The sequence below is a fragment of the Halichoerus grypus genome, chromosome 12 (genome assembly GCF_964656455.1).
Source record: "Halichoerus grypus chromosome 12, mHalGry1.hap1.1, whole genome shotgun sequence".
In the NCBI taxonomy this organism is placed as follows: domain Eukaryota; kingdom Metazoa; phylum Chordata; class Mammalia; order Carnivora; family Phocidae; genus Halichoerus; species Halichoerus grypus.
In genome coordinates, this window is record NC_135723.1 from 39,425,623 (window position 1) to 39,447,740 (window position 22,118).

Below are 22,118 nucleotides of genomic sequence, written 5' to 3' on the forward strand. Positions count from 1 at the left end.
CTTGTAAAATATATACCATGTCTCTCAACACAGACTGTGCAAAGGTTTTGTTCAAAGTTATCTAATTGGCTACTCATTCTTCCCCATCACCCTGTTTCTGTCACTTAACCTAGCCTCAAATGAAAAGGTCCTTTGCAAACTTAAGTATATTCCTTCATCATTTTGTTCTGTCTATACTTTGCTCTACCACGTAAAACAAAGGTTGATAATACATTGAGCAATTTACCAGTGCTCAATACATTTACTGAATTTATTACATTACCAACACGTTTACTAAAACGTGTTGAGCACCTGAACAGGCACTGGATTTTAAATTACTTCTCCATGTATTAAGTTATTTAATCCTAACAAAAATCTTACGAATTATATATTTTTAATCCTTGACAGATGAGGAAACTAAGACACAAAGATATTAAGTAACTTTTTGAAAATTGCTCAGCTACTAAATTATGGAGCCAGGATTTGAACCCTGGGCAGTCTGAATCTATTCTTCCATGCTACAGAACAATTATATTGGTTAATTTTCATAGAGGGATTATTAATCTCTTACGTTATCTCATTTAAAATTTTAATTTCTAAGCCTTCGCCCAGGTCCGTGTAAAAAATATTCTTGGCTAGGAACTTTTCATGGATATCCTGGACTGATTTTCTTTGCTTCCTCTCTACGGGAAGCCTGGGACCAGTGTGAGAGTGAAGCTTGCATTGTAACATAGACACCACTGTCCAGGTGCAAACCCTTAGGTGCCCACGTGTTCACAAAGGCATCTCCTGATTCTTTGTTCAGAGGAGGCTTCTTAAATAGGAATTGTAGGCATTGTGGAGGGCAGGAGCATGATGGTGTTCAGGTGGTCATTGAACCTGATAATCTTGTTGCGAAATTTAATGCATATGTACCTAAATGCAGCTTTCTTGAGGGGAAAAAGGCTATTTGTAACTAAAAAGAGATTAAGAACCACTGGTTCACATGCATGTTTAGGAAAAGGGGTAGGAACCGAGGTCACTCTGCTGAAATGTGTTGAAAACAAGGCAAAACTATCCTGTGAGCACCAGCCAAGAAAAAATGTTCATAGCTATCAGCACTGTTAGCATTTCACTACCGAAGCATGCTAGGGGTGCCCCGATACAGGTGTAATTAGGCTAATGCACGCTGCAACCAACTAAGATCTCCAAGCATGGCAGGCAGCCTTAGCACTGCTTGCCATTTGTTGGGTCCTTACCGTATTTATTTTCAGGTTCATGAAATCATTCTAACATTCCTGTAAGGCTGACATTTTTATCTTCATTTGACAAACAAGGAATCTGGTGCTTGGAAACATGAAGCCATTGGTCAAGGCCACCTGAAGCCAGTTTAGTGGGAACGCTGGATTTCAAGTGCAGGTTGGCCAGATTCCAAAGTTTGTTTATTCTGTTCCCATCCTATCTCATTGTTTTTCTATGTGGGATGCCAAAAAGTACTGTTTTAGTGTAGCTTTTCACTGTGGCAGGACAGAGAGTCCCTCAAGAACATGCTCACATGCTGATACGAAAAGCCTAACTGTATTATCAAAGGGGAACAAGAAAATTAGACATCTCTCAGTGTGGTGGAGGATAAGCAAGCCCTGCTTTCCCTTGAGGTGTGCTCAAGCCCCCTACATTTGATTCTTAAGTGTCACTAGGTATCTTGCTGAACACTAAATGCATAGCAGTTCACAACTAAGCCCAGAAAGTTGACTTTGCAGGAGTAGGTATTAGCCAAGGCTTTATTCATTTCAAAGATTAATTTATTTCAGAGCGAATTCGAAGCTGCTCAATGTTCTGGGGCTTCCCTGATATAGTGACTGTGCCATGATCCGGAACACTAACTCGGTACTAAATCTTGGGAGGACCTCTGCTTCCCAGACAGCCTATGTGTCCTTTAATTTTCGATTCATAGCAATCCTGAGATCCTCACAAGCCGCTGCTCTTGCTTCCAAAATATTACTTAATCCTTAACATTTCTATGCTCAGCCATATTTTTGCTGTACTCTTAAGAGAACGACCCATTGTTTTCACTTTGGGGCACAGACAAGCTAATGCCATCAATGTGGCAAACACACAAAGCAGAAATTTATGTTCGAGTCAAGGGCATTCTTTATAATGAAAGTAATGAGTCTCTGGCACCGTGGAGAATGATTGCACTTGATAAAGAGATCTGCCTGGGAACAGATACCAGTGTGCTTTATTATGCTTCAAGGTTTTTTTCTCCTATAACCTCTAAAGAATTTTTTAATTCTGCTGCTCTCTTACACACGTTTTAAGTTGGCATCTGACAGTTTTCATCGTAAATTTAAAGAATCACAGTGAATGTGATTTCCAGAATATTGTAAACTTGGATGTTTAAAAATAAAACGATGATGTCATTCTTTGAATCCAATTAAAGTCTAAGTACTATACCAACCTCTATATCAGAAGTACCTGAAGAAGCTCCTCAACACAAGGGTATTTTTAAACCTTGTGGTCAAGCGTTGCAGGCAGATTTGGGGAATCAACTGTCACAGTAAGATTTTGGGCTTTTTTTTTTTTTTTTTTTTGGTCTGGTAATGGGGAGGAAAGGCTTTTGCAAAAACGGAGGTAGGAAAGGAGGCCCTGAATGATTCTAAACCACAGGCACATTCTCTGGCAGGGTCAGTTTTTGGAAAGAAATCAGAAGCTTCAGATCTGGAAATTAAAATGTCATTAGTTCTTCTCATGCCTGCATGGTCTTTAGAAAGACTTGATGGGCACCAGGGGCACGCCATGCCGGTTATCAGAGCATGCACGTATCTAGCACAGGTGTTGTGGGTTATGGATCATTGCGGGCAATGGCCCGGAGCTGGGTCCACAGCCTTCTGTCTGTGTGGCTCAGACTCAAAGTGGGCAGGACTGGAATGCCCTTCAGAGCTGATGGTCCCATTTCCTGCCCAGGCAGGTGACTGTGTGGATAGCTGTCTTTCCTCTATTTAGTGATTTACAGAAGAGATTGACTTACTCTAGTGTGTTTTTACTTTTTTTTATTTTGTTTTTTAAGATTTATTTATTCTAGGGAGCAAGAGAGCATGAGCGGGAGGGGCAGAGGGAGAGGGGGAGAGAACCTCAAGGGAGAGGGAGAGAGAATCTCAATCACGCTGAGCGTGGAGCCCCAAGGCATGGCTCGATCTCATGACCCAAAGATCCATAACTTGAGCCGAAACCAAGAGTCAGACCCTCAACCAGCTGCGCCACTCAGGCGCCCCTCTAGTGTGTTTTTAGATCAGTGGTTCTCAGGGGTGATTGCCCGCCCTAGGGACATTTGGCAATGTCCAGAGACATTTTTGGTTGTCACAAGTGGGGAGAAAGTGTGGCTACAGGCGTCTAGCAGGTGGTGGTCAGGGCTGTCGCTGAACAGCCTGCAATGCACAGGACAGCTTCCATGACGAAGAGTTATCCTGCCCAGAATGTCAATAGATAGGCTATTTTTCTACTGAAATCTTTCCTGCTGTAATTTAAGCCCATTTCTTTGGTCTTTTACAACATAAAAGAGTACAACATCTAAGAGGCAGTGTAAGACAAAGGAAAGAAGAAGCCAGGTATCTCACTGAAGATATGGGAGCCTCAGTTTCTTCATCTGTAAAATGGGGGATAATGATGCCTGGCTTGCAAAGTTATTGTAAAGATTGCAGATAATGAGAGAACAAGGTTTAAATACATGGTGCCCACTCAGGGTGTGGAAGATGATTTTATTATCCAACAACAATTATATCATTCTCTAGCCTTCTCTCCTCAGGGATGTGTGTGATCTTGCCTTCCTTGGACCAAAGGTATGCTCTTTATTTTTTTTTTTAAAGATTTTATTTATTTATTTGAGAGAGAGAATGAGATAGCACATGAGAGGGTGCAGGGTCAGAGGGAGAAGCAGACTCCCTGCTGAGCAGGGAGCCCGATGCGGGACTCGATCCCGGGACTCCAGGATCATGACCTGAGCTGAAGGCAGTTGCTTAACCAACTGAGCCACCCAGGCGCCCCAAAGGTATGCTCTTTAAAAAATTTTTTTATCTTGAGTTATACTACTTACGTGCATGCCTTTTTCCCCCTTCTAGACTCCAGGCTCTCTGAGACATCCTTGTATCTTTCAGCGGAGAGTGTCGCACATGGTTGATGCTCAACAAGCTTTGTTGACCTGAAATACTAGCCAGAATAAATCCCACTTAATTTTCTTTTTATTATAAGACTTAATTCTTTCCCTTTGGATCATTTTAATGTGTTTAATAAAAACATTCACTTCCTGAAATGTAGTTTCCATGGCACGTCTGGGCCCAATTTGAAGGTACGCTCAGTAATGCCTAGAATTCTGGAATCCTTGCCTTCCTGAATTAGGATCACATGGAACATTTCTGCTGTGAGAAGGGGAGTCTTGAGAAGGACCACTTTTCATTCTAGAAATGATAGGGAGGATGGTTTGAGTCTGGTGTTTCATTTATGAGCCCGCTGGGCTAATTCTTTTGATCTTTGGTCTGATTTCTTTGGTGGGAGTTTGGTTTCTTTAGTTTCTTTCTGGTGGGAGGAAAGGAGATTTTGATTCATTTGTCAGATTTCTATTTTATACTCATGTCTAGAGTGAAGCCAAGAGTAATGTGTACATTTTAAATAGCTCTAATGAGTAAATGATAACACAATATTTTATATCCTTTGCATACAGTTTCCCTTTTAGAATACAGGCTAGATGGTCTACTCTGACCTGAAATAGTACCCATTTCTTTGTGTAACAAGCTGAAGATTTTAGGAATTGAAATGGAATGAAGTCTTCTCCTGTTAAAAGTATTTTAGATTCTGTAATGCACGTATGGAAACTTTTATAAGTTTATCTAGCTGTTGAGTGTTACGGTGAGCCCAGGCTTGGGGGATGACCATACGATTGTGTCTCAGAATCGGCTTGTGGAATTTCAGTAGTTGGTGGGTTTGGGTGGCTGGAAAGGTAGCAGGCTCTGTGGGGGAATGTGTGTTTTGACAGTGTCCTCTTTTAAAATGACGGCATGTCTCCTGTTTCACCATCTGCCCTGGTAGTATCAGAATAGCAAGGGTTTGTGGGAATTGGTGTGTATTTTGTGGAAGAAAGAATAACAAAAAACTTCTCTGCCTGTTTCCTTGAAAAGTGTGACTGTTCACTTTCAGAGGGTATAGGTTACCGCTGATTTGGAAAGGGGATCTTCCCTCTTTGAATGCTTTCAGGCACAGGGGAAAGTGAGAATCTATTTACATAAGTTAAAATGCCAAACTAAAGCTCCCAATGCAAATATGGACCACCCAGGGACATTGTAACAGGCCAGGTTTGGGGTTTTGAATACAGATTTTCTTGCTTCCTCTTTTAAGCTTTTTAATATTTTTCAAATGCTGCTGAAAAGTAATTGGCATATCAAACAAGGATGAAACCCCGTATCTTTTGCTATAGCTTTTAAGGGGGGGGATCATACTCCTTTCCCTTGAGAGCTCCTTGTTTTAGAAATAAAAAAGTATGGGCGCCTGGGTGGCTCAGTGTTAAGCGTCTGCCTTCGGCTCAGGTCATGATCCCAGGGTCCTGGGATCGAGTCCCGCATCGGGCTCCCTGCTCAGCAGGAAGCCTGCTTCTCCCTCTCCCATTCCCCCTGCTTGTGTTCCTGCTCTCGCTATCTCTCTCTCTGTCAAATAAATAAATAAAATCTTTAAAAAAAAAAAAAAAGTATGAATTGCTAAAATTTGAAGGCCAACAACAAATTGTAAGTTTTAGTTTCAAGTAGATGAAAAAGTCAGGTTACAAAACAGTCTTAGGGGAGGAGGAGGATACTCTCTTCAGATGTGCCCTTTCCCCGAGTACCTTCTGGCCAGGCAGAGCCATTTACCTCAGTAAAATGGGCAGAACTTTGCTTTGGGGGATGTGCCAGGGTATCGGAAACATCACCCCTTAATAATGCCAATACTATTTCTGCCTTCCCAAACCCAGGGAAGGTACATCTGGGCAGCACATGAAAAGAGTATTTTCTAAACTCTCCGGGGGGAAGATTCAGAATGAAAAGTTGCTTTAACCAGGGCACATGTTCTGGCGACCGTGGGGTTCATAATGACACCTAGTGCTTTCTTAGTCCTTATACCTGTTAAAGAAAAAGCTATCCATACACTTGTTAAAGGAATGGTAAGACAGGCTTTATTCAGCGGGACTATAATGATAGATGCCCGGACCCCTGCACTGGGAGTTTGCAGTAGGGGAGAGAGATTGGGAGCAACTCTGAATACAACAAGGAAAAGTGGGATTTCTAGCCAAGGAGCAATGCCGGGGCAGTGGATGGAAAATTACTAAGAGGACATGTCCAAGGTAAGTGGGGGACAATCAGGCTAAGCCGACCTAACAGGATTCTTGCTGAAGGCAGGCCAGGGTGATCAGATACCACCTGGGAGATGGTGGAGGATGAGGAACCTCATCAAATATCGATTAGATATCAGTGATCAGATACTGAGGGTGGGGGATTCTGGCTAAACTGACTTAGCAGGACTTCTGCTAAAATGGGGCTCTTGAGAATATGCCGATAGATAGGGCCAAGTTGAAAAAGAACTCAGGGGAGCCTGCCTAGCCTTTGGTCAGGGGGAGAATCTTGGTCACACCCTCTCACTGGGCATGCCATAGCAAAGCGCAGGTGGGGATGGTAAAGGGAGGTGGTGTACCTTCAGTTACCAACACTAAATCAAGGAAAGTGAAAAGTAACAAAAATACTGGATCGTTGGAGTGGATTTGGGCCATGGGAGTGTATTGATCAGGTTAGGCTACATCATGATACAATAACAACTCCCATGCATCAGCAGAGTAACCCAACAAGGTTTTTCTTGCTCATGTTATGTGTCCAGTGTGGGCCAACAAGGGGCTCTGTTCACTGCGTCCATTCAGAGACCCGTGCTGAGTGATGTGCCCCAATCTCATACATCTCATCGACTAAAGCAAATCACATGGCCCTGCCTGACTACAAAGGAGTTGTTAGGCGTACTCTTAGAGTTGGGGAATAGGAATTTTTGTGATTAACCTAAATGACTATGAAAAGGAGGGACTTCCCTGGGTTCTGCCTGTTCCTGCTGCTAAGCACAGTTTCTAAAAGGCCTCCTAGGAAGCTCCCTGACATACAACCACACATGTAGTGGTTTATTTTTTTTCTTTTTTCTTTTTTTTTAAAGATTTTATTTATTTATTTGACAGAGAGAGACACAGCGAGAGAGGGAACACAAGCAGGGGGAGTGGGAGAGGGAGAAGCAGGCTTCCCGCGGAGCAGGGAGCCCGATGTGGGGCTTGATCCCAGGACCCTGGGATCATGACCTGAGCCGAAGGCAGACGCTTAACGACTGAGCCACCCAGGCGCCCCCACATGTAGTGGTTTCAATATTCAATGTTAGTAGCACCTGAAAGAATGCCCATATAGAATATGAAATTCATTGGCGTGATCTTATTTAGCATTGTGAGTAATAAGAGGGTCCTGGATTTACTGAGCTTACAAATCTAGATTTTACTGATAATGAATAAAAGAAAGATGTGTAGGTAGGGGTGAAAGCTAGGTTACTTCAGTAGGTTTTTAGTCCTAGTGAAGAACATGTGTTTAGTACCTACAGAAGGCTAACCATGAGCGAGACTGAATGCTTTGTGGGTACATGAAAATGAGCAAGTATCGCATCTTTTTTTAAGATTATTACTATTTTTTTTTTTAAGTAATCTCTGTAACCAACGTGGGGCTTGAACTCACAACACCGAGATCAAGAGTTGCATGCTCTACCTGCTGAACCAGCCAGGTGCCCCAGAACAAGGTATAGATCTTAGGGACTGCTGTCTAATCAGGGAAAAATAGCAAAGTTTAATATATTTACAATATGGATATGTGTTATCACATATATCGCATGGTTATCACATAAGGTAAAACATGGTAAATATCTAATAAAAGTATAACAAAGTTCCAAGAAGGGAAGTGATTAATAATTAAGTGAATAATCACTTCTTTGAATTTTCAGGCTGACCTGACACCACTGTCAACCAGGCAAAATCATTAATATTTTATCTTCATCTTCCTTTTTTGTTCTTGGGTCTAATTTGATCCCAGAACAAATCATAACAGTGGTCAAGAGGCAGTATGAGAGTGTGACCTCTGCAGCTGGAGTTCAAATCTCACTGTCACCAAATACTAGCTCTGTGACCTTGACAAGTAATTTTGCCTTCCTGCACCTCATTTTCTTCATCAATAAAACAGGAGTGATAATAATAGGGCCACTTCCTAATGTTGTGGTGAGATTTGAAAGAATAAATCCTACTTAATTTTTCATTTCTTATAGGATTTAAATTTTTCCCCGTGGATCATTTTGATGTGTTCAGTACAAACATTTAACTTCCTGAATGTGTCCCCCGTTGGGTCTCTGGGCCCCAAATGTATGTGGGCTTGGTAATTCCTAGGATCTGGAAGCCTTGCCTTCTGAATCAGGATCATATTGAACATTTCTGTCTGTGCCCACCAGAGCAGTCCTGGGCTCAGGGTAAGTGCAACATAAGGGCCAGATGGTCAGTCTGCATTTTCCCTGGCTTGTGAGGCAGTCTTCACCTAGAGACTGTTAAGAGTATCAGGTTGGCCTCTGTTCTTGTCTTGGAATTTGGGCCTGCTGAGGACACATTTCCTAGCCCCCTGACTTCTATCCCCAGCATTTCAAAGTGATGTTAAGTTAAAATCTAACGTGGTACACATCCACTGTGGCTAAATCATGGAAGCATTCTGTGTGTCTGAGTCCAAAACGTTAAAAGGTCCAGGGGCTTGGGCCTAGCACCACTGGTAAAGGTTTGAAGAACTAGAGGCTGGTGTGATAGAGGGAAGGCTATGTGGTTCATCTTGGCAGATGTACACATTTTCTCTCCTCTGTGTCTTCTTTGGATCTCCCCTTCGCCCACCGCTCCTTGAGTGCAACTTGACTGGATGCTGCAGAGTGTTTGGGCTGTAAGAGGTGAAAGGGTAGACATGAGGACTCTTATGTTTCACAAGTACGTACGATGACACCTCTCTACTGTAGCCCAAACTTCTAGGAAAAAGGAAAGTTCATATCAAGATAAGGGAGAACATTTGATTGACTGAACCATTAAAAAAATAGACTGGGCTACTTTTAAGGTAGTTGAGAGTTCAAGCATGCCACTGCCAAGCGAGGATTTTCTGTGAAGGGATTATTGTATCATTGAGAGAGCAGGCCAGTATTTGGTGATCTCCATGTTCTTTTTAATCTGGATTTAAGAACCTGTGATTTTATGTACTAGAGAGAGCTTTGCATCACTTTTTTTTTTTTTTAGATTTGTTTATTAGAGAGAGTGTGTGTGCGGGGGGAGGAGCAGACGGGGAGGGAGAGGGAGAGAGAGAATCCCAAGCAGACTCCCCGCTGAGCACAGAGCCCTACGCTAGTCTCACCACCCATGAGATCATGACCTGAGCTGAAATCGAGAGTCAGATACTCAACTGCTGAACCGACTTGAGCCACACAGGCACCCCTGCTTTGCATCACTCTCACCACTGGCCGGGTTCTGCCATTCACTAGGGCCAGCATAAATAAGAGGGCAGGTGCCAAACTGGAAAAATAAATGTGACAATCTGTGTCTACTTTCTTTCCCACGGAATTGTTCAAGTTGTAACATTCAGTCATTCAGTAATCATTCCTTAAGCGCCTTCCAGACACTGGGAATGCTATAGCAGTGTCAGGGCGGGTAGAAGGAAATTTAACAGCTTATGACAACCATTAAAAACAAACAAAAAATGCTTGCATCTAACTTCACTCCAGACTGGCCACATCATCATGCAGCTGAGGGCTCGGGCTCACTCTTTCATTTGTTCATTTATTTGTTCATTCAGTAATCTCTTAATATGCCCTGATGATATTCAAAGTCGGCTAGACAAATACATCATTTCAAAGGCAGAAACCCCCAACCACCATATTCTTTTTACAGCATGAAGAAAAAGCAAACTATGAGACTCCTGGGGGAGGGGGTGCGGGGCGGGGTAGAGTCCTCACCCTGAATGCGTATGTTCTGCAAAGAACTTATTACAAATGCTAAAGCACCTATTTTGAGCACTTGATTTCTCGCTTTTTCATCATATACAGCAAAGGTGTGATATGTAAGGGAAGTGTTAATTCTAGTTGTTTGCATTGCTTAACACATTTGAATAGATTGGATTTGTTTAACATGGAAATGTTTGATTTTTTTTCAAGACCCTTACAGGTTTTAAAATAGATAAAACTTGCTTCTGAAGTGAGGAGAGACCAAAGAGCAGAAACAATTGATCTGAATTATGACCTGAGAATGTTACACCAAGCACAAACCTTTCCAGCTTGTCCCCCATTGCACCCTGCCACCTTGAACCCATTTGACTTACACTGCAGACCAGCGAAACTGTTTGCCATTCCCCAAACGCAGACCTCTACCTCCTGTCGCTGCCATTTCTCTCATGCTTACTCTCCTTTCGCTGGAAATGCTTCCCCAGTTCACATCCTACCCATGTTTCCGTGTGTGGCTCTCACGGTCCTCCTTCAGAAAGCTCACTCTGCTCCAGTTCCTGCATGCCCTCCGTGTGCTCGCTCTATCTATATTTCTATCTAACTATTTTAAGATTTTATTTGACAGAGAAAGCACACAAGCATGGCGAGTAGGAGAAGGAGACTCCCCACTGAGCAGGGAGCCGGATGCAGGGTTTGATCCCAGGACCCAAGATCATGACCTGAGACAAAGGCAGATGCTTAACTGACTGAGCCACCCAGGTGCCCCCCTCCTTGTTCTTTAAACCTTCATCATGTACTTACCCATAGTCCCTTGCAGCAGAGCTGCTGTTTTCAGACCCTACCATATGTGGGGGAGGAAAAATAATTTTCTCTCTATCCTTCTAGGTACTTGGCTGAGAACCTCCCCCTCCCCCTATTAAAAAAAAAAAAAAGATTAACAGGAAGAAAACAAAACAAGTTTAACAACTTGTATACTTCCTGTACACATGGGAGAAACCCAGGAAAACTTAATAACTCTCCAAAAGGTCTCAAGCCACCACTTACATAACATTTCCAGCTAACCACAAAAGAAGATGTTGGGGGTTATGGGAGGTCACCAGGGTAAGGGTGAAAGTCATCAGGAGTAAAGGTATTATGCAAGTTTAAGTCCATGCCTTCTTCACTGATAAGGGTTTCTGGAGACTGAGTCATCCTTTTCCTGGTACAGAGAGGGAGAACCCTTAGAAATGGAGACTTCCCTTATACATTTAAGTGTCTCTTACAAAAGGGCAACTTCTACTAAGTTTTTAGAGCTTCTCCTATATCTGCTGTTTCTTAAAAAATAACCAGCTTAAGATAATCCATATTTGGTGGCGGCATGGTCTGTTCCCTTTCACAGGTTACAAGCTTTTGGAGATGGATGTATCTCAATCATTTGTGTAAGTTTCACAGCATCCAGGAGGGACTTTGCTTGGTAGGGGCTCAGTGAGTAGTCATTAAATTGTATTAACATAAAGATAAATTTCGCATCATGGAGCCAACTACTTGGGCTTCCTGGCTCTTAGCAAATTAGAAAATTTTGTTGATTAGTGTGCTTCTCTCTCCTTTACAAATGTCTGGGGAAGGAACCTTGCTCAGATATCTACAAAGTATTCTCACATCTCCTCCCATCAGGTAAATCATCCCACTCTCTTTCTCCTTCATCCTCTACTGCTTTCCCACAAAGGGTCACTGTTCAGGGACTGGAGAGGTGGAGAGAATAGGTGCTCTGATCTGCCAAAGGAATTTGGGCTCAGGGGGCTGTATGTGCATATGTATGTAGGTTCATGTTCCCACGCTAAGAACATGAGCAGGTGACATGCTTGGCCATCAGCACTCTCACCTGCAGTCAGCTCTCGTATTGCAGCTGCAGAGATGGAGACATTAGGGCCAGTCAGCGGTCAGCTCTATAGATAGGCAGGATTAAGGTCTTGAATCTTAGTTGTGAGGGTCTAGATATTAGACTGTTCTTATGTAGCCAAAATTCTCTAGTGGTCTAGTGATGAATTCACACAAGCAAGTATGTGTTTATATATTAGGCAACAAATATAAAGCCAACTTACTGACTGGCCAGGAGAAACCTAACTTCCCGTGGGATCACAGTGCCCTTGCTTATAGATCAGTATTCTGAAATCTGAGAATTCAGGTTCTTAGGCCTTTGGTATCAGAGGTCTGAGCTGGGCATGGTTGGGGCAGTACTAGCCTGAGGGGATTAGGGGTAATCCTGAAGGTTTGGTCCAGAGGTAACATGGGTATCGAAAAATCAAGCAGATAGTCCAGTCACATAATACATTCAAAAGGACTGGGAAGGGAGGCAGATTCCAGGTGTGGCGATCATATGACAACTAAGGACACCAGATCATAGCAAAAGGGTTGAGAAGGAGGGTGGGGAACAAACCTAGGAGAATCTCAAAGACGGTGGAGCTTTGACACTTTATAGAGAACAAGGCTGGGAAGAGAGGGAGGAGCTCATGCAGGCACATTTTTGAAGCCAACTTTGTTCATTCATTCAACAAATATTTATTATCAACTCTCTACTGGTCACTATTCTAAGTTGGCAATACATCGGTGAACAATATAGATGGAGTTTAAATTCTGGGGAAGGGAGAAACAATGAAAGATACTTAAGTATGTTATAGAATATGTTAATTGGTAATACACTTAATGAAGAAAAATAAGGCAGTAGAAGGGCATGAGAATGCAGGTGCAGTGAGGGGAGTTGTTTACTCTTTTCAATAGGGTGGTCAAGTAAGGCCTCAATGAGATGAAATTTGATCTAAGCTTTAAAGAAGCCAGTCATTCATATACTTAGTATCAGGCCAAGGAGATGGCACAAACAAAGACCCTGAGGTGGGAGTGTACCTGATGTGTTTGAGGAATAGCAGCAAAGAGGGGCTGGAAATGAGGTCAGAAATGTAATGAGCCTGGATTGTGTAGGGCCACGGAGGCCATTGTAGGACTTTGGCTTTTACTCTGAGATGGGAGCCACTGGCAAGCTTTATGCAAGGAAGTGACATGATTTGGCTTGTGTTCTGAAGAATTACTGTTACAGCTGAGAATAGCCTACAAGGAGAGGGGGCAAGGGTAGGAACTAGGAGACCATTTCGGAGGCTTTTGCAATAATACGGATGAGAGATATTGGTGGTTTGGACAGGGTGATGGTAGGGGAGGTGGTGAAAACAGGCTGACTCTGGACATGTTTGGAAAATAGAGCCTTAATAATTTGCTAATGGTTTGGATGTGTGATTTGACAGAGAAATCAGGGATGGCTCCAAGATTTTTGGCCTGAGTTAACTGGAAGGCTAACTCAGGAGTTGCCTTTAGTTGAAGTGTGGAAGACTGAAGGTTGGATGATGTACATGGAGCCAGAGCATGGGGAGCAGTTTCACAGCTGGTGTTTCAAGGTGGTGGCCTGATGCCACTATGGTGACCCTCCTGACGGACACACAGAAAAGATGGTGTCAACTGGTTAGGGTGTCCTTTTCCCGGACATACTGCAGAAAACCTGAACAAATTCCACAGCACTTTTCCTGTCATTTCAAATCCATTTTCCTTTAATTATAACAGTTTTTTATAGTTGTTCACCACTCATTATGTGATGGTTTTCCATGACATTACATGACATCACCCTACCTGTGATGTTTTGGTCCTGTCATTATAGTTCTGACTTGGGTGATGGCCTGTGTTTTAATGTAAGGTCTAGTTGAACTCTCAGAAAGTGATCGTGCTATATTTCCATTATTTCCAAATTCTTGGAGTGTACCTGCTCTCATCATCTCCCACCACACCTAGTGTCACTCAAATTGGGGAAGTCACTTTTATATGTCCACTCTGCCACCCTCCAAGGCTATGACTGTTTGGCATTGGTCTAATCAGAGTGATGTTCAATGAAGGACATCGGCCTGGATGGTGACAGGCATTCCTTGGGGTGATGGTGACACCCCAAGGAATGGGGACAGCCCAAGGGGTAGAAAAGGAGGGAGATGTGTCCATAAAAGTTACTACTTACTTTGGATATTTTGTTATTCCTTCATATGGTCTTGAAAATTGAGATATAATTCTTCTTTCTCTTTAATTCTTTCTGCCAAATTGGTTTTCTTCAAAAGCCAATACGCACAAGCCTGCATCCTATTTTCACTCAGAGACAGATGGTTGAAACTGACTCTAGCTAATTTTTTTTTTTAAAATCTTGAAGTAAAAAATACACATGAGTATCAGAAAGGTTCAAGCCTTTTAGGACTGGTTGAGAAATCTGTTGTGAAGACTGCCTTCATACCACTGAGTTATCTATTCACATACAGACTACTGTGTGTGCGGGGCCAGGCGAGGGATTTTGCAGCCAAGCTTTTCAGATGGGTATTTGCTTTCTAAAAGGAATATAAAAGTTGTGCTGATGGGACAAATAGCAAATTCCCAAATCCCAGGGTCATTTGGCATCTGTGTTGACATGGTCTGCAGGAAATATGTCACGGCTGTGCATTTCTGGTAGTATTGATTTTCTGCACTCTTACGGACATTCCTGGGAAGCCGGAAAAGCGGGTTAACCTTTGTAACTCTATTTGCCTTGATGTGCTTGTGCCTTGAAGTATCCAGGGATTGATTGATTGATTGATTGATTTCACTTTCTCTGGTAGATTTAAACAAATAGCGCTGAGCTTGCCTTGGTTGGTCATTCTGTGGTAGAGTGTTTCCACCAGCGATCTGCAAATGGATTACAGGTTACATGTGCACTTGGATGTTAATCTCTTGGCTCTCAGGGTAGTTAGAGCCCGGGTCAGTCTCCTGTGGGAGCGAACAGCTTTCTCTGTTTCCCACAGTGTGCTGTACAAATATCATTATGATCTGTGGGTGTCATGTCATGCAAAATGTTGCCGAGAAAGGACAAAGGTAGAGATACATTTATCATTTAAAATTTGCCAGTTTTAAAATTGTTTTAGCTCCATATACCTCAAACTCTTTTAACTGCAGCTAATAATAATAAATAATATTTATATGTAACAGTGAATATATGTATGTCCAAAACAAGTTCCATGAACCAGTCATTGCCCTTATCATGTACAGTGCATTCTAATACTTCTGATCTGTTCATCACAAAAACTGCCACCTGTGACTACTTGCAAACTTGATTTTGTAACTCACCAGTGGGTTGCAACCCATGTTTAAAAAGGCTGTTGTCGTGTGTATTGCAAGCTAGGAAAAAGTTACCTGGTCTTGTACTCATCCAAATCATTCCGTGTTTCCCTGCTGCCTCAGAGAAGTTCCAAGCCCCTAAAAGCATGGCGGGGCAGCCCCTTGGCTGTAGGGTGACCAGCTGGTCCAGGTTTGCCTGGCATTTTCCTGGTTTTAGCGCTGGAAGGCTTGCATTCAGAGAACCCCCTTGTTTCTCGGCAAATGGGGATGGTTGGTTGCTCATCCTTTGAGATCTGCTATCTGGCTGTATTTCCACCCTCACTTTGCTCCATCTGCTTTTGTATTCAGTGCTCCATCCGTATCAACTTACTCATCCCACAGACTGGCCATTCTCTCTCCCACCTCCCCACCTTTGCCCATGTTTCTTCCCTCTGCCTGGGAGGCACCCCTCTCCTGCCGTCCTCTGGTCTCGTCTTCCTCTCTGACGGTCTGTTATGTCACCCTCTCCATGGAACCCTCTGCCTGCATCCTTGCGAGCACAGTCATACCACGGACTACATCGATTTACAAGATCTTTGTGTTTTTCTCAGCTTTCTTATTCTTTATCGCTTGTAGAACAAACATGAGCGGCAAAACTGCTTATGCGACGTGTGGGTGGTTATGGCAAAGAAAGAACACAAAGGAAAATGAATGAACCAATGTAGATGCTAAGGCCAGTAGGGTGGAGCCAGGGAAGACGAGATAAACCTACAACTACAGGCATGTGCAGCAGCTATGAGCACGTGCTCCAGAGGTTGGGGTTTGAATCCTGGCTTTCCACATGTCAGAGGTGTTGATCGGGGTCCCTCTGCATGTGTTTCTCCACTCATCATAACATCAGCAGGGATGGATGGTTTTTAAAATTAGGTAGGCTTAATTACAAGTTTGTAAGTGTTTTGTAGTTAATTTGGGAGAGTATTGAATTAATTGGTTGTAAGATGAGATATCTTAATAACTTATATTTTTAGAAATTTAAAACAGATTGGCTGCGAACATTTATATTGCTGAGTTATATTGAGAAAATCTATTCTGACTTCATTATTTCAGCTTTACAGTTTTTCCTTTCCTTATTTTTATTGTGTCTTGATCCTATTTCTTTTGGGATGACAGTTTAAATTTGTTCTTAGTTGTAAGGTGCAGGAGCATCTGGGCACTTTGAATTTCCCTGTTCTCTATCAGGATAGAGTGCCCACTCTGGGCAGGACTACTGGCCAGGGCTGTCTTGATTTAACTTGGCTGCACGGAAAATCTGGCCCCTTTGTGGGAACAGCAGAGTCAAAGCCAAAGCTGGTCATATCTGAAGATTTGCTTGTTATCAGTTATTTTAAAGATCAGCCCCACAGATTACCTGAGAGTTGTTTATTTTGAGACACGTTCACTCATCATCGTTGCAACTCAGAGAAACAACTTCAAGTGCAAGACGGCTGTGTTCTAGAGCACTGATATTTTTACATCACTGTTAAAGAGAACGCTCAACTGTCAGTATGACTTTATCCTCAAGGCATTTTGGGCAATATATTCTAGATTTCTGAATTTGTCGGTTGAGATAAACAACAGAGGCTGTCAGTTATAAATAGAGTGGATTTTTGCTAAATAATCCTTTTAGAGTCAGAAGACGGAGATTAAAAATGTAAACCAGGCAGGAAAAAATTACATCAATGGGTATATAATGGTAGTGATTTAGGAAAAAATATAGTTCAGTGGATCAGGCAATGTTAGGATCATGTGTTCGTTGCACATTTGTATGAGTGGGTGACAAATCCATTCCCACACCCTGCCCGTGGGAATAGAAATTGGTTGCATAATTAGGGAGAACTTTGGAGTTTGGTCATTTAAAAGCTTAGTGCACTGACACAATTTATTGATGATTAGGAAATTACTGATAGCAAAATCACAGATTTTTAAAAAAAGATTTTACTTATTTATTTGAGAGAGAGAGAGCATGAACAGTGGGGAGGGGCAGAGGGAGAGGGAGAAGAAGGGTCCCCGCTGAGCAGGGAGCCAGACTCTGGGCTCAATCCCAGGACCCTGAAATCATGACCTGAGCCGAAGGCAGACGCTTAACTGCCCCACAGATTTCTCATTTCTATCTAATGGATGTTTAGTAGTTCAAGAGACATTTCCTGAGCACTGACTGCAGGTACTAGAAAAACAGGCATAGATTAGATGTGGCCCATCCCTTTGAGGGGCTTTCAGTGTAGCAGGAGGAGAGAATTACATAAACAGGACATAACCAGGCAGCGAGGCACGTGTTCCAGCAGACCATGCACAGGGTGCTCTAGGGCCACCAGCGAAGAGTTCTTGGCCCTGGCTTAAAGCCCTAGGAGGCCTTCCTGAAGGGAATGTGATTGAGCTGAGACAGACAGATAAATAGGAATCCATCAGGTAATGAATGGTGAGAAGGGCATTTCTGGAATTTGTAAAGGTACAAAGGAAGGAAACAGCTTGATATATGCCAGTAAAATGTGAACTAAGAAGTAGAAGGATACATGGACAGAGAGATGGGCAAAAAGAGCATCTTCTGTGCATGGCAGGGAGTTAGGACGTGTTTTGCATCTAGAAGGAAGTCATCGAAGTGTTTTAGTCGAGGGAGTGTCCTCATCAGATCTGAGCGACAGGAAGATCACCCTGACACAGTGTGGAGGATGTGGAGATCATCAGGGAGTAAGGTTAGCATGGGGACAGAAAGATCAGTGAGAAGAGCACTGTGGTTGTCAGATGAGCCACGTGAAGACTGGCATTGGGCAACATGAATGGACACAGATAGGCAAGGGCAGGCTTGGAAATATTAGGTGGCGAAATTGCGAGGTGTGGTGAAAATGGACTGTGAGAGTGCGGTGAGTTTGAGGATTTCAGGGCTGATCAAGGAGAAGGCAAGACCCTGAGGTGGAAGCACTGCACGACACACTTCATTGGGTGGCCCTTGGATAGTGTTGCATGAGAGGGAACATCCCTCATAGCAGGAGACCTTCTAGACCCTGAAGCATGGTGCCACCTCCCATAAAGGGAAGCGGGAATGTGTCTAGGAGATGCCGCCTGCAGTCAGGTGGGGAATCTCGGGGCGGGGGGTGGGTGTTTTATCTATAGCTAGCAGATATTGGGTGAAGTTTTGCTGGGTAGGCAAAGCAGGTGGGCTCTAAATGGCTAAAATATGCTTATCTGAGTTATATTTAAAGCAACTGGATATGTCAGAATTTGTGTTTGGGGCCACAGGGCTTTGAGATGATGGTTCTAGCTTGATGTGAAGAAATAAACAGTGGAGGGACCAATACTCGAGGGGCATCTTTAACCATTTACGTAACAGCAAGTGTTTGTTCAATGCCCATTATGTGTCCAAGATGAGGCCGAGGAGCCACTGTGCAGGTTTCAAAGGAAGATGACATCATGGTCTGTGGAGAAGTTGCCCCTTTCCATGTGCTCCTCAAAAATGCCCCTTCGGGTAGAGAAGCTCCTTTCTGTTTGCCTTGAAGGGCTTTTGAACCTCTAGGAGCCCAGAGACATAGTCTCATATCATATGAAGTGTAATAGTGGTAGCCTTCTTTATTTGGCTTCTTTACCTGACATCTGGCCTAGGCAGGCAGTGCATCTTTCCCATCTATCCTGACCTGACTTTGGGTGCTTCTGCAGGACTCTTTGTACACAGTCTCACTTCTTAATTCACTCTAGTTTCCCTCCTGATATTCCCCAGAGGGCTCTCGTCTCCTTTCTTCTGATTCTCTTTTCTGGTTCCTTTTCTGTCCTAATTCTTAGTGACAAAACACTGCCCTCTGGTTGTCCAAACTGTCCCATCTTTAGTTTCATACTCTTTCAAGGATGCTACTTGAGATGGTGCACTTCCTAAGGACTCTCGATATTGCCTGATATTAACTCCGAGATACGCTAAGATATGAATGGCTGATTCCCTTAATTGAGGAATGATTCTTTTAACAAAGAGACGCTTGTTGAGTCTCTCAATTGGTGGAATGCACTGTCGGGGTCAGAAATAACTCAACATTTTCCAGAACTTTTGGGCAAAGATGACAATGGCTTTTGAGGCCTGTGAGTTCTAAGGGCTCTCATCTCTACTCTGTTAACTAGATGAGAGGGCAGATACCCTCTGGATTGATTTTTCTCTCTGGCATAATGGGCCTCTGTGCTGAGTGCTTAAGAGTCTCTTCTGTGTAATGTGCCGCAGTTGCCTGTGCTTGATTTACAGCGTTAGCAGGACGATTTGTGTAGCTCAGAATCCTGTAACAGGGAAAGCGCGACCAGAGATAATATGCAGACACAACAATCTTAAATATAGCTCACAAATCCAACAAGAGTGATACGAAAAGCTTAATTTAGAAATATGGCCTGATTTCCTAGTAAAGAAATTAACCCAGTGTGAGTAAAATTGAGAAGAGCCCAGAAAAATCAACGTAGATATTTAACTGTATGTATGTACTGAGATTTTTATCCCCCCCCATCAAAAACAGTAGTTCTTTACTGACATAAATAGATCCTTCGTATGTGGATGAAACTTTTGCAGTCTTGGGACTACCCAGTGTCGGCTTTGGTGGTGTGTTTGGGAATTTCAGAGGCAAAGCCTTTTCTCCTGGTGTCAGCTCTCCCATGCAATTTACATTTGCCACCACCAGGTGGTGGTAGAGAGTGACTGAAAGGTTGGACTACAGGTAGACTGATCAGGAGCCACCATAAAAGCCTTTTGTTTAAGAAGAGCTTCCTTTTGACTAAAATGGATAAAATCTTGAATAAGTAAACACCGAAAGGGAAGCATTATTTGGCAAAAGTATTCAAGAATAAGGAGATCTGGTATTTCCAGCTCTGACTTGTCCACTTAATGGTAGTGAACTTACGTTTCTGCATCTCACTTTCCCTATTTATGGGTAAAATACCAGTACTGGATTATATAATCTTTGAAGTTCTTGTCCTGAAACAAACATGTATAATTTTAATGATTAAAACAACAAAATTGGGGCACTTGGGTAGCTCAGTCGTTAAGCGTCTGCCTTCTGCTCAGGTCATGATCCAAGGGTCCTGGGATCAAGCCCACATCGGGATCCCTGCTCAGCAGGAAGCCTGCATCTCCCCCTCTCACTCCCCCTGCTTGTGTTCCCTCTCTCGCTGTGTCTCTGTCAAATAAATAAATAAGATCTTAAAAAAAAAAAAAAAACAGCAAAATTAAAAGAACGAAAGAATTAAAGACTTTTCACACAACAGGGAAGTCTACATTTTATTAGCGACCATTTTAGTTTACATTATAGCCAGGCTGAGACCCATTAATTTGTGTGAGTGTGTGTGTGTGTGTAGTGAGGGGAGGAAGAGAACGAGGAGTGAGAGAAGGTTTCTCAGTTTCTCTTCCTTACCTATTACCTGGCTCAAGCAAGTGAGAAATGAGAAATCATTCATATGTAAGTCTATGGAGCCTTTCCTCCAAAGCCTTCCACAGGAGCCTTCCTCCTAAAGCCCCCTGCCTAGGTTCTTTTATAGCAACTCTTAGCAAAATTTCGTTTCAGTCTCTAGAGGCTTTAGAATCAACTCCACCTTATCAGAAGCAGGTAAGGCAACCTGTGGTCTGAGGATCCTTGGGGATCCAAGATGTATTTGGGAATCTCTAAGGTCACAACTATTTCCACAGAACGTTATTTTTATTTGTCTTTTTCACCATATTTACATTTGCAGGGATGGTGTGAAAGCAATGGTAGGTGACCCTGCTGATACCTTAGCAGGAACTGTGGTGCTGGTACACCAGACTCCACTGCCCCGCACTTGTGGTTTAAACGAATAAACAAACCCTGTTTCACTTAAGAATGTCCCTCATGGATCTTGCCATTTGCAACGACGTGGATGGAACTGGAGGGTATTATGCTGAGCGAAATAAGTCAGAGAAAGACACGTATCATATGACCTCACTGATATGAGGAATTCTTAATCTCAGGAAACAAACTGAGGGTTGCTGGAGTGGGGGGTGGGGTGGGAGGGATGGGGTGACTGGGTGATGGACACTGGGGAGGGTATGTGTTCTGGTAAGCGATGTGAATTGTGCAAGACTGTTGAATCTCAGATCTGTACCTCTGAAACAAATAATGCAATATATGTTAAGAAAAAAAAAAGGGGAAGAATGAAGGGGGGGAAATCGGAGGGGTAGACGAACCATGAGAGACGATGGACTCTGAAAAACAAACTGAGGGTTCTAGAGGGGAGGGGGGTGGGAGGATGGGTTAGCCTGGTGATTGGTATTTAAGAGGGCACGTTCTGCATGGAGCACTGGGTGTTATGCACAAACAATGAATCATGGAACACTACATCTAAAACTAATGATGTATGGAGATTAACATAACAATAAAAAAATTTAAAAAAAAAAAGAATGTCCCTCATGAAGCAGAAAAAAAAATAGTTATATTAAATCTCTCACCACAGTCCTTACTATGTGACCTTTGGGAACACAGAAGGCACTTCTGCTGTCTACCAAAGTTCAGTGGTTGTCTTGAGACGGGATTTGTGCAATTGTGTGAGTTACGAGCTGAACTAGCTGCCTTTTTTCATGAAACACTATGTTTACTTGAAGGAACAATTCACAGGCAAACTATGATTATTCAGACTTGGGCATTTGGCAGCAGTTTTCTCAAGAATCAATGGCATGAGCTTGTCACTTCAAGAACGTAATTGGCAGTATTTGTGGCTAATGACAAAATTTGAGCTTTCAAGCAAAACTTAGAATTTTGGAAAATTTGTATCTGCCACCATGACAGCTTTACCATACATGAAGACTTTTCTGAAGAGTTTGGTAGTGACGTTACCAAGTTTGATTTGGGGATATTGTACAATGAAATGTGTCAGCATTTGAGAAGTCTGCATAATTTTCTAAATAATTTTCTAGATAACGAATGCATAATGTCATAAAATCATACATGAGTAAAAGATTCATTCAAAGTTTAAGATAGACCAAT

The 22,118-nt window shown here is 42.8% G+C and overlaps 1 protein-coding gene across 5 annotated transcripts in view; it reads left to right on the top strand.

Moving 5' to 3' along the window:
- Window positions 1–22,118, top strand: part of DYNC1I1 (dynein cytoplasmic 1 intermediate chain 1) — a 308,167-nt gene that overhangs the window by 2,245 nt on the left and 283,804 nt on the right. Inside the window, exon 1 of one of the 5 annotated variants that reach the window (XM_078059280.1) lies at window positions 2,418–2,515. The exons of the other annotated variants lie outside the window; for them this stretch is intronic. The gene's annotated coding sequence lies outside the window, so the exon portion shown is untranslated. Of the gene's footprint in view, window positions 1–2,417; window positions 2,516–22,118 lie in introns of those variants that run through there. 5 annotated transcript variants of the gene reach the window in all.